At 41.2% G+C, this 13,704-nt stretch overlaps 1 protein-coding gene and 1 long non-coding RNA gene across 5 annotated transcripts in view; both read right to left on the bottom strand.

The window, feature by feature from the left end:
• The window catches only part of LOC137252190 (uncharacterized), a 56,963-nt gene extending 51,819 nt beyond the window's left edge, over positions 1-5,144 (bottom strand). Inside the window, exon 1 of the long non-coding RNA XR_010953465.1 lies at positions 2,620-5,144. This is a non-coding gene — a long non-coding RNA (uncharacterized lncRNA). The remainder of the gene's footprint in view (positions 1-2,619) is intronic.
• Positions 1-13,704, bottom strand: part of Hipk (Homeodomain interacting protein kinase) — a 255,376-nt gene that overhangs the window by 117,800 nt on the left and 123,872 nt on the right. The gene's annotated exons all lie outside the window — the stretch shown is intronic.

Below are 13,704 nucleotides of genomic sequence, written 5' to 3'. Positions count from 1 at the left end.
GCTTGAATACACGACGTTAGAGTCACGGGAAAGACTATAGATGTTATGTTTCACAGCACTTTCTTTAGAGTATTCCAAGAATCGTCCGATCCTGTTTCGCTACCATCGATTTATTATTTCGTTATATCAGAACAGACATGAATAGACCATTATATGGTGAGATTTTCCTTGATCGAGTTATTACTTTACTTAACAATTGCATACTCAATAAAAAATTTTATTTTATAAATAGGTCAAATTCACAGAGGAATCTGAGTAATTGGGTGGTGACCGCAGGACTTAGCCTCAATGACAAAACTAATACTCTGCACTATTTAGCTGCACATGCTTAGTTCAACATACCTTCGCTTAGTGAAAGCAAGAACTGTCTTTCTGATAGTACCAAATATCTGAGAATATCTCTCTCAGTTAAGCTGAACTGAAGGCTCAACACAGAGCATAGTCAAACGAGCTCAATGGATTATATGTATATGCCTGCTTGGCAAAAGTGGGATCTGAGGCCACAACCCACGACATAGATGTACAATTCGGTTATTCCACGAATACTAGCATACTCATCTCTGAATAGATGGATGCCGATAGAGGTGAACTACATAAATACCATGCTAGGGAAGTTCAGTCTTAGATTATGCATCACACCGGAAAATAATCGTTCGCTCGTAAGATGAATATAGGAGATATATACAAATTAGTTGTACTCACCGGGCACTGAACAATTGGGGCTCACGCAGCATGAATGGGATTCGAACAAAATACCACATGTCGCAGCTGCAAACTTCCAGGGGAGGGGAAGTCTACTGAGCTACTATCCAACGCACTGTTGAAGCAGAATGAAAATTCTTAGAAAAATCTTTTTTCGGGAGTCTCCCAGAAGATCTCAAAGAAGCCGCATTAGCGCTAATTTGAGTCAGCGGGGTCTCGCCAAACCAATCAACCAAGCCGAAATGAGCTTTCAATGATGTGTATGTATTGAGATGGAGGTACGGGATCAAACGTATGAAAGCAATGAATAAACCGGTGTCTTTTGAAACTGACTTCCAGTGCAAGAAATTTCGTTGCTTTTTTCGGTAAGACGCAGTTGTTGTTGTTGTAGCGATAGGGGACACTCCCCGAAGGCCTCGGGGTTCGATGTTGATGATCCTTTGCCGGATGCAGATCCAGTACGTTCCAGTAACAAGCACCGTAAAGATACTAGCCTGATAAGGCGCAGTCTTTCAGCTCTGTTTATGGATGTTAGAGGATGTAGTCCACATGTATTGCAAATGTACTCTCCATTAATGAATAAATTGAATACGTGCCATTAGGCTTCAAATTGAAACGTATAATAGAAAAAATCTCTAGGGACCTTTCCGATATAAACTTTCGAGTCGCCGATTCATATAGCAGAGTGATCTAAGGCTACACTTAAATTTCTGCGTTGAAACATCTGTTCGCTCGGGAGACCTTTCTTATGTTGGTAGCTCTCTTTCGAATTCAAAGTTCATATATTTCTTGATTAGTAATCTCTTCAGCTGACCTCTTAAAGCCTACTTAGCTATAACTATAATATATTTTTAGAGCTAACGATTTCTTATCGAACGCCATCGATAATATCGAAACTCGTGAAGCTCGCGAGCTTCTCGACACTATATTTTGACGCTGCATCGACAGTATTATATGCACTTCTATATTTATACCCAGATGTACTTGTACACAGGGTATTATAACTTTGATTGGATAACCGTTGGTTGTACAAGTATAAAGGAATCGAGATAGATATAGATTTCCATATATCAAAATTATCAGTGTCGAAAAAAAATTTGGTTGAGCCATGTCAGTCAGTTTGTCCGTCCGTCCGTCTGTCCGTTAACACAATAACATGAGTAAATGTTGAGATATCTTCACCAAATTTGGTACACGAGCTTCTCTGGACCCAGAATAGATAGGTATTGCAAATGAGCGAAATCGGATGATAACCACGCCCACTTTTTATTTATATAACATTTTGGAAAACACAAAAAACCTGATTATTTAGTAAAGAATACACCTTGAATGTTCAAATTTGACGTGTGGACTCATATTGAGACTCTTGATAAAAATTTGAAAAAAAAATAAAAATTTAAATGGGCGTGGCACCGCCCACTTGTGATATAATCAATTTTACAAATATTATTTATCATAAATCAAAAACCGTTAAACCTATCGTAACAAAATTCTGCAGAGAGGTTTCTTTACTGTAAGGAATGCTTTGAAGAAAAATTAACTAAATCGGTTAAGGAACACGTCCACTTTTATGTAAAAGATTTTTAAAAGGGTCGTGGACGACTAAAATAAGCTATATCTTTGCAAAAAAGGGCTTTATATCAATGGTATTTCACTTCCCAAGTGGATTTATAACAATATATAGGAAAAACTTCAAATTTAAAAAATGGGCGTGACACCGCCCCTTTTATGACTAAGCAATATTCTATGTTTCGGGAGCCATAACTCGAAGAAAAATTAGTTCAGAATAGAACCATATGTATATGTATGTATTAATTCGCAGCCTTGCAACACTATTAAGCACACAAAACAAACGACAACAGCATTTCGAGTGTACATATGTAATGTTCTGTTTCACCCGAACTTATACTTCCTTACTTGTTTTTACTTGTGATTGTGAGGTAATTTTCGCAAGCTCTATAGAACACTGACAACGTAGCGGTTAAATGGAATGTCGGCAAGCCTACGCGTTTACGAGTATTTTGAGATTCGAGAATCTGGCCAGAAAGAAGCTGATGCTCGCTACAAATTTGTTTCCAACTATTTTGAGAAATTGTTAGCTTTACTAATCCAGCCAGACTCTCTCTGGTTTGGTCACATGCTACGGCTTTACCAAAAAAAATCATTTCATCAGAAGAAATTTTTTTTTCTTGTTTTGTATTTTCTTTTTGACTTTCATTGGTCCTCCAATAATTTTTTTCTTCTTCTTTCATTTTCATGTACGATTTCATGTTTATTTTGACTGTCAGTATTGCTGTTGCTTTTGTTGTAGATTGTAAATTTTCATTGCAAAAGTTTTTAAGTTAACAAGCGCGGCGAAAATTGTTTTGTTGATGGCGCCGACAAATCTGCGCGCCAACCTCCGCATTCACTATTTCACAAACTATGAGTATGCGCTGGGCCTGGTTGTTGCTTGTCTGCGTCATCTGGACTAGACTAGACTATTTTGCTCTCACAACATTATAGTCATATGTACATACATATGTACTGGTTTTTAATATATTTACAAACTTACAAATGTTTGTTGTTTAGTTAATGTGGCATCATTCGTCAGCCCACCGATGTTGGTTCGTTCGTACTCAGTTAGTTGGTTGGTTTGACTTGAATTTGGTTGAGTGACTCATTTTTCGATTAATATTTTCATGTATGTAAATTAATATAGTAGTGTGGAGTTAAAGTTGGATTTGTATGTAGTATGTACATAGATTTGTACGAGTTTTGCGAGTTTGAAATTTATTTAAAAGTGCTTCTCTGTTGTTTTGTTTTTTTCTGCTCTCAAATCCATTGTTGTTCGTAGTTTAGTTTAGCGCTACCAATACTTTTTATGGCTTACGCTATATAATTTTAACTTTTTGTTGTTTTCGAAAGGATTTCCGGTATTTAATTATTTGTTGTATTTAGTTATTCAAAACATGAAAAAAGCACTCGAACTAATACACATACAAATTAAGAAAAAACTATTTTTCTTAAAAAAAAAAAATTCAGATTTTTTCCACTGTTACCCTAAGGTCAAGAAACAGTTGCAGTCGACTTTTTGAATAATTTAAAAATTTTTGGGAATGCCGCATACAAGCAACCGAGGAAAGTTAGTTGTTAAAATGACACCACGCTCTATTTGACAGTACTCAACGCTGGCAAAACCCCAACATTGCGACGCCCGGACTTAAGATACTCGATTCACAATATAAAGTTTGCTACCAAGCGATGCTGAACGGAAGACTTTATTGGCAGCGGTTATAATTACTTTAGGTTCCATCTGAACAATCCCGGAAATGGACAAACAACGAACGCATCTCACTAAATACCGACGACATGGAACACATCCGATGTTGAAGATGCCAGGTTCCCCGCATCACTATTAGCGGATAACCAAGAAAAAGCCGACAGTACCAATGCGGAGGATAGGACCATTGAAGAGACAATCCGCTGTCTACGTCACGCTCTCAATAACTCCCAGAGAAATGATGAGGAGTAAAAAGAAGAGTACAGGAGAAACAGCGACATGTCGGAGCTGCGGGAAAAGTGCTACAGAATGCGAAGAATAGCAATTGCGTGCAAGTGGCAGGCTATAGAAAAAGTCGGTGCCGCCAGCAAGCCAAGCAGAAGCTTAGAGCAGAAGTGGATCGAGAGGGTAAGAGAGAAAAAACAGAATGATGATGAAGAAATCCCGTCTGCCAAATCAGGTAATGGGCGAGAACATGAGAATCATTGCGAGATTGTTACCAGCGAACCATTCACAGACGATGAGTACGTATCCATAAAGACTGAAACGTGGAACCAAACCACGGAGAATAACTTAAAACAGCCTTACGTAGCATGGAACCTAGGAAAGCCCCATGCCCTGACAGAATATGCGCGGAGGCATTAAGGCTAGCTTCAAATTATTGGGCATTAGCCCAAAACCTTTATCTCACATGTACAAAAAATTCCTCAAATCGGGAATCTTCCCCACCAGATGGAAAGCAGCGCGGCTAGTTCTCATTCCAAAGAACAAAGGACACCCCAACTCTCTTACCGCGGTACGCATGGCTTTGGTAAAAGGCAACTAAAACTATACACCCAAAGGTAGGAGAGGTCAAAAGACTCGTTTCCGAGAGTAGTAAAAGAAAGTGCTAGTACCGGAGCGTACCGGACCCATATCCTTAAAAGGACACCCGCTTGCCTTCGGAGATTGTATTTGCGTCTACAACAACATCAACCACGGCGTCAGAAATGAGTTTAATTTAGCTAGAACACAATAACACGCTCTTTAAAAGAAAGATAATATCTTTTTTGAGGCATTAGTATTATTATTAGTACTCGATGCACTACAACCTTTATTAAGATCTACAGATCCTCACAGCGATTTCCGGCTTTTCATACCACGAAGGTATTAAGAGTGATGCCACCTAGATGTGAGAGTCTTTGTCGCTTCCCAAGGCAGTCGGTTCTATGTACCGGAGCGACTCGGGATTTTTCCCGACCAAGGACTGTCATTTCAGTGTGACCCCATTTAATTTGTTTCGTCCCTCCCACAAATTGTCATCCTCCCAGCAGCTCCTTGCAGCAGGACTGCTACATATTCTCTTACTCCGGGAAGGTATCGAACCCAATCCGGGTCCGTCTCCTGACCCCGGTCATGAGAAATGGTTTTGCTGCATCTGCCAGAAAAGAATCTTTTTAGGACGGTCATACTCTGTTCAGTGTGTCTCGTGCAAGGGATGGTTGCATCGGACAGGTTGTTCTGGGCTTGATCCCAAAACCCGACGTCCACGTAACTTTTATAAATCTTTTGTGGCTCCTTGCTGCTCACGCCCAAGGGCGTCCCGTAGTCTACGCCTAAGCGTATCCCCACTACCTTCCAGCAGCTTCGCTGCTCAGCAAGCCACAACAAGTACCCGCTGCTGCTCGCGCCCCACGGCGCCAACAACTCAAACAGCTGATACCACTCATAACTACTACCTTCGTAGTAGAGCTGGTAGCAATGCTGAGCATCAGCCCCTGCCCCCGTCTTCTTCTCCCCCCCTCTTTTCTGGCAGCAATCGTGCAGGTCAGGGAAACAGACTCTTAGTCCCTGCCTCCGTTTGCACCGTCTGCCAGCACAGAATATATAGGTTTGCGACATCCGCTCAATGCAGCTCCTGCCTTGGGTGGTGCCACTTTCCTAGATGTTCTGGTCTCCGCGACGGCAACCCCCCGACGGGTTTCATCGCGCCATGTTGCCAGGTCGCAAACCCAAATCATCCGGGTACCTCAATGCTTGCCCAAGGGCGCCCAGTCCCAAGGCCACAACAGCAATTGCGTCCTGGACTTCCACAACCTAGGCGTAGTCACCCCTCACTTACCCCTAGAGTGGCGGCGTCACCCCTCATGCACTTCAGAATTCTGCAGTTCAACTGTAATGGACTAACTGGGAAGATTACGGAGATAGTCGATTTCATGAAGCGGCACAACATCCGCATTGCTGCGATTCAAGAGACTAAACTCACAGCAAGATCTGCATTGCAGACCTGCTCTGGTTATAATGTCCACAGGAAAGACCGCGAGAGCGGAAATGGAGGCGGCCTCGCGTTTATTATACACCACTCTGTGCAATATCATATATTTGATCCTGGCATCGACCGCAGTGACAAGGTCTTAGAACGTCAAGGCCTATCTGTCCGGTCAGGCGATGCAAATCTAGAAATCATCAACATCTACATCCCTCCTGTCACCTGTTGCCCCAGTGGATACCGCCCTAATATCGAGGCCTTACTCACTGGCAACAATCGCATTATCTTAGGCGATTTCAATGCCCATCACGACCTATGGCATTCAAACTTGCGGGCGGACAGTAGGGGTGAGATGTTGGCGGATCAAATAGACGAAACGACGTTCTGCACAATAAACGGAGACGCCCCCACACGTATGGTAGGAAGCTGTCATAGCTCGCCACATATCTCAATCGTGAGCGCAGAACTCGTAAACTGCGTCAACTGGCAGCCGATGGTAACATTGGCATCCGACCACCTGCCCATACTTATTTCGCTCGAGCGTACTGCCGACTTCATCGTCACCGAAAAACGCACTTTCATAAACTTCAAAAAAGGGAAGTGGGAAGAATATAAATCTGCAACAGACAGCAGCTTTGCTGCCCTCCCTATCCCGACTGATGCCCGCCAAGGGGAGCGTGCCTTCCGTAAGGTCATTGAATCCGCCTCGGCACATTTCATTCCCGCCGGGAGAATTCCCGAAATCCGGCCCCACTTCCCGGCGGAGGCCGCGAGCTTAGCGAGGGAACGCGACCTTATAAGACAGCTTGATCCAGGCGACCCCCAAATAAGGGATATAAACCAACGCATCAGATTGCTTGTGGACGAACACAAGCGGGCGAAATGGGAAGAGCACCTAAGAGGTTGTAACCTCTCTACCGGTGTAGGTAAACTTTGGTCCACCGTAAAGTCCCTATCGAATCCGACTAAGCACAAAGACAAAGTTTCCATCGCCTTTGGCGATAAGGTGCTGTCGGATGCGAAAAAATGCGCGAGCGCTTTCTGCCGACAATATATAATGCATCCTACGGTCGACAAAGATAGACGGAGAGCCAATAGACACGCACATAAACACAAACTCAGCGCGTCACCAATTACCATCACCGCTAGAGAGGTTGAGGACGCCATTGGTCGCGCTAAACCATCCAAAGCAGTATGCCCAGACGGCGTAGCCATGCCGATGCTTAAAAACCTAGGGAAAGAGGGTTTCAAATACTTAGCGCATGTCTTCAACCTGTCTCTTTCCACCTTTGTCATACCCGAGAAATGGAAAATGGCCAAGGTGGTCCCGCTACTAAAGCCTGGGAAACCAGCTAACGTAGGTGAGTCATATCGTCCGATATCTCTCCTATCGCCAGTGGCAAAGACGCTTGAAGCCATTTTGCTCCCTTATTTCCAAGCACATTTGCAGCTAGCCCCTCATCAGCATGGCTTCAGAAAACTCCATAGCACTACCTCCGCGCTAAATGTCATTAGCACCCAGATAAATTGCGGTTTGAATCAATATCCCCACCATAGAACAGTACTCGTAGCGTTAGACCTATCAAAAGCTTTTGATACGGTCAACCATGGCTCGTTACTGCAAGACCTGGAAGGGTCCACCCTTCCCCCATGTCTTAAAAGGTGGACCGCAAATTATCTGGGTGGTCGGCAGGCATCGGTGCAATTCAGAAACGAAACATCAAAACAAAGGAGAATTAAACAAGGGGTGCCACAGGGTGGTGTCCTATCCCCGCTTTTGTTTAATTTCTACATATCTAAGCTACCTTCACCACCGGAAGGAGTCACAATCGTTTCCTACGCCGATGACTGCACAATAATGGCCACAGGCCCAGGCCCAAAGATCGATGAGCTATGCAATAAAATAAACGGCTATCTCCCTGATCTCTCCAGTTTTTTCGCCTCGCGAAACCTGGCATTGTCACCGACTAAATCTTCCGCGACCTTATTTACAACATGGACGCCCCAAATGTCGACCATATTGAACATCCACGTCGATGGTACTACGCTACCGACTGTCCTACACCCCAAAATCTTGGGTGTGACGTTTGATCAGGATCTACATTTTGGTGCGCACGCAACCGCAATTGTTCCAAGAATTCAAAGCCGTAATAAAATCCTCAAATCTCTTGCTGGCAGTACCTGGGGAAAAGATAAAGAAACGCTCTTGACCACATACAAAGCAATTAGCCAGCCGATTACGTGCTACGCGTCACCCATATGGTCGCCAAGCCTAAAAACCACCCACTGGAAGAAACTACAGGCCTGCCAAAATACTGCTCTCAGAATCGCCACGGGCTGTCTTCTTATGTCCCCAGAACACCATCTGCATAATGAGGCGAGAATACTCCCCATCAGGGAGAGAAATGAGATGCTGACCAAACAGTTTCTGTTGAATACCCAGAAACCTGGGCATCCCAACAGACATCTGATTGACGAACCAGCACCGCCTAGGGGCCTAAGGAGTCATCTCCGTAAGCATTTTGAGGAAATACGGCACCTGAGAACCCAGCCGTATGAAGCGGGAAAACACAAGCAGGTCCTTGGTGAACTCCATAGACAGGCGTCGGACCTTTATGTCGGGAATTGCCCGGTGAATCCAGTACTTGAAGAAAAATATCCAGAACTCGCAGAAGAGGAACGCATACTCCCCAGGGAAACGCGTGTCACTTTTGCTCAACTTCGTTCTGGATACTGTAACAGGTTAAACTCTTACCTATCCAGAATCAACCCCGACATACAAAATGTATGCCCTGCTTGCAATGTGTCCCCACATGACACCAACCATCTCTTTAATTGTAATGTGGAACCAACGCCTCTAACACCCCTTTCCTTATGGTCCACCCCTGTTGAAACGGCAAGTTTCCTTGGACTCCCGTTAGAGGATATTGATGACAATTTGTGATCGGTCGCGCCTATTAGGTGGGGCGAGCATTGCTACAACAACAACAACAACAGTCTTTGTCTTGCATAGCGACGCATTCGCATAGAATGTGAACCGGCCTTTCATCCTCCAGCACACATAAGCGAAAGATTTGTGTATCGGATAGATTTAACTTGCTTAGGCTATATCGTAGACTACAATGTCCCGTATAGTAACCAGTGCGAATTCGTAGGCCCTCTCTGCTTAGATGAGTTTAGCTGATACTATCTTTGCTGGGATTATAAACAATTTGGCTTGTCTTTGCCATTGGTATTCAATCCAGTGTTGTCTGAACTGCTTTGTTTCCTAGTTACTTATGGTATCCCTAGTGTATGCCTTTGAGAGTCCACAGAAAGGCTTTGGAGTCCAAAGTTTGGACCATGCTGTTATAGCACACTCCTTGGCTAGGCAGTCTGCCTGTTCATTACCTTCGTGTCCCTGATGCCCATCTTAATAAAACCTTGTTTTTGGCTCTCAAATCATTTAGTAATCCAATGCATTCATCCACGAGCTTAAAAGTAATTTTGTAAGAGTGCAAGGCACATAAGGCCCTTGCATAACGTAGTTGGAAACGGAATTTTCTATGCATTTTTTCACTACTTTCATATGCCCTGTCATGTTTACGCTTCTAAGCTCAGAGATATTTTGATATCTTACTGCAACAAATTTTGCCTCTTTCTCTATTGGGATACCTCCCTTGTATTCCCATTAAGGCACTAAGTGCATCAGCAGGGGATGTTCTTATCTAACCCGTTATGCCAATACAATCTATGAAGTCGGTGCAATTTGCTTAATTTTGTTATTGCTGTTTTCTGTGTCGTCTTCGGTCATCAAACTGTAGAAGCTGGGTGACTATTGGCTTCGCTATAATTAAGCTGGCGGCCGTCGTGGTGTGATGGTAGCGTGCTCCGCCTGCCACACCGAAGATCCTGGGTTTATGCCCCGGGCAAAGCGGCATTAAAACTTTAGAAACAAGTTTTTTCAATTAGAAGAACATTTTTCTAAGCGGGGTCGCCCCTCGGCAGTGTTTGGCAAGCGCTCCGAGTGTATTTCTGCCATGAAAAGCTTCTCAGTGAAAACTCATCTGCCTTGCAGATGCCGTTCGAAGTCGTCATAAAACAAGTAGGTCCCGTCCCGGCAATTTGTAGGAAAAATTAAACGGAGCACGACGCAAATTGGAAGAGAAGCTCGGCCTTAGATCTCTTCGGAGGTTATCGCGCCTTACATTTTTTTTTTTTTTTTTATACGCAAAGTCGGAGGTTATCGCTCCATACATTTATTTTTTATGATTAATGATTAAGCATTGAGTGAAACCGTGACCTTTTCCCTATAAAGTTGAGATTTGCAATGCTTGATAGATATGGGTAACTCATTTAAATTTTTAAAACAGGCTATCTCTGAAAGCCTTCATTACCGGCACTGTAGATAAATTCCATCCATGATAGGCCACCACTGAATTTCTTTAACGTTAAGAGATAGGATCCTAATATGGCCCGTAGGTACGACAAACTTCTTTTGGAAAGCAATAGAATAATATCAGTTTAGGATTCAAAGAGCAGAGGAAATGCTATTTCATACGTTTAGTATTATAAATGCTTGTGGGACGCATAATAATGACAAATTATAATTGCTTAAAATTGAAAAGATATAAATATGTATAAAGAAAAAGTATGCTATGTATATTAAAACAAAAAATTCAAAATTACAGATGTCAAGGTACTTTCATCAAATGGAAAAAGAAAAAAAAAACCTCGATGCTAATGGACACAGTTACTTATATTATAGGTCTCAAAAGAATTTCAATGCCCTCATGATTAAAACCAAGTAGCCACTGCTTCACTTCCATCAGAAACGCTGGTAGCCTTCTAATGAGTCGTATTTCAGCAGGTAGTTTGTTATATAGATTACATGATACGATGGCGTAGAAGTTACGAAAAAGTGTGGTGCGAAAGCTAGGAACTTTTGTTTGAGATAAAATCTTATATCTCATATCGTAAAGGTTATATATTGGGCTTTGCGTATCCCGCTCCTTATAAAAAAATGTTTAAATCTTTAAAATAGTATAAGTGCCGCACAGGAAGAATATTTAATTTTTTGAATAGATCCATAGAGTGTGTTAAACGGCCAGCTTTACATATTCTTCGGATTAGACACTTCTGTAGGATTAAAAGCGGATGGATCTTACTAGCGTAGGCACCACTCCAGCAACTGACTCCGTATTGTAATTTTGAATGGATTAGTCCATGATACACCACCAATAACAATATTATATTGGAACACAGTTTTCTTAAGTTATAGAAAGAACGAAGAGCTGATAACATATAAGATTTCATTGAAGAAATATGCGATGACCAACTTAGATTTTGATCGATTATAACACCCAAATATTTGAAATTAGAAGCGACTTCGATTTCAAAACATTTACTGTCACAACTTATTTTCTCATCAAAACTGACAGTTTTGTTACTTTGAGTACAAATAGTTGAACACAAACGATGCCGCATACATATAGAACTATGAAAGACAATTTCGTTCTTAGGTATTTCCTTACCGCAAAGGTTGAAATACATCAACTTCGTTTTGCTGCTTACCACGAGCTTATGCCTTGCGAACCAAGATCTTAAAACGTAAACATCGTGATTAATATCAGCAAAAAGATTAAATTCATCATCTAACCAAATAAGTTTCACAATAAACAACAAAAAATTAAAACAATCCTGAAGAAAATAGGCTAAAATACCACCAAGCATCAACATTTTGACGTTGTCACGAGGACGACGAAATGCCGACAAACCGTAACACATGACAGCCTTTGATTTTGGACACATTTCAAATTATAAAAGTAAAATATGCAACTTTCATAAGAAAATAAGCAAAAACTGTCAGTCGAGTTTGGCCACGCAGTTGACAAAAATTATATCGTGCAAGAAAAAAAAACATTTGCGACTGCACTAAGCAAAGTCACTTTGGCGGCAAACAAGCAAGTCGTGCTGCTGCTGAAGGAAAAACTACCAACAGGCAAGGAAGGAGGAAGCCAATCTAAAAGTAGTAGCAACATCAAGAAGCAAAGGCAGGCAGGCAAGTGCCCGAAGCAAAATCTTCTGACTTTATTTTATAAGCAAGCACAAGCTCTTAACTAAAAGAAACAAAAATATTTTCACATTTTGATTTTACTTGCGCCTTGTACAAAATGTGAAAGCTCTTAAATGCGCTGGAATTAACCAAAACAATATACACAAACGCATGCACACACGAAAATTACAAAAACAAAATTAAAAGGCTGGCATTTAAATTATGCGGAAGTGCAAGCGGCCAAAAAGTATTCTTGAAGATTTTTTTTTTTTGTAATTGTTGTAGCGTTGCAAATATTACCCAATCTAATTTGGTTGTTAATGTGAATTTTTCGGAAAAATTCATAATTTCGAAAATAAATGCAGTGTGCAATGTTGGCAAGAAAAGTGAAGCAGAATATGATGAAGAAGCAAGAGAAAGCATTGAATGTGGGAATAAAGAATTTAATTTCTACTTGAGTTTTTGGTTAATAAAATCCAAATTTTTATTTTTGGAAAGAGTACTAAAGTAATCATGGTAATCATGGCTCTAATAAATTTTTCTAAACAAACTTAAACCTCTGGTTTATTTTTAGTTTGCATTCATAGATAAGCGCGGCAAGGTGCGGTTTATTGGAGCATTATCATGAGGCGAAGAAAGAAGAGAAACTCAAATTTAGAAGGAAATAATATAAATATAGTTAAAAAAAAAAATAATTAAAAGAAAAATTATTTAGTTAAACGGTTTTATTGAAAACAATACTTACATGAAATAATAATAATACTAAAAGCTAGAAAATAATTAGGTAGGTCCTACGTACTAGTCATCATACTCCTCATCAATCTAGGGCGTTGATCAGACAATTAAATAAAAGCGTTGGGGCGTCAAATTTCTCTTTCCTGACAATTTGCTACAATCTAAGTCCTCAATAAATAATCCTTCCAAAGACTTTACTCGACTCTGCGCCACGTATGCTTGTCCCTCCTCCAACTCCAAAATATTTTGATGTCACTTCTACCGGACTGTATGTAATATTTGTTCGAAATATGAGCCAAATCGGGCATCATAGGTCGCTTTCTATTCTTGTACGTATTATGTGTTCCAAATATGAGCCAAATCGGACCACAAATACGATTTTTGTGAATATCTCGATCCTTGCGCTACCTAGCGGCGATTTTTTCTTATTATTGCATTGTCATCGGGTTCTGAACTATATTCCAAGTTTCAAGCTTGTAGCTTATAGGGAAGTTACTTAAATTTCAATTACAAAATTCGTTCACAACGGCCATGCATGCGGCCGTACATGTGGGGATGTAAGTAAAGGTGTCTAAGTTCGGGTGTAACCGAACATTATATACTCAGCGTGAACTTTAATTGTACATTTCATTTCAGATAAATTACTTTTCTACATAAAACGTGGCAACGCCCGTTTAAAAAAATTTCTCCGCATTTCCTCTGACAATAAAACTTGATAAGTGA

Source organism: Eurosta solidaginis, chromosome 5 (genome assembly GCF_040869045.1).
Source record: "Eurosta solidaginis isolate ZX-2024a chromosome 5, ASM4086904v1, whole genome shotgun sequence".
Lineage (NCBI taxonomy): Eukaryota > Metazoa > Arthropoda > Insecta > Diptera > Tephritidae > Eurosta > Eurosta solidaginis.
This window is presented reverse-complemented; position numbering and strand designations above follow the sequence as displayed.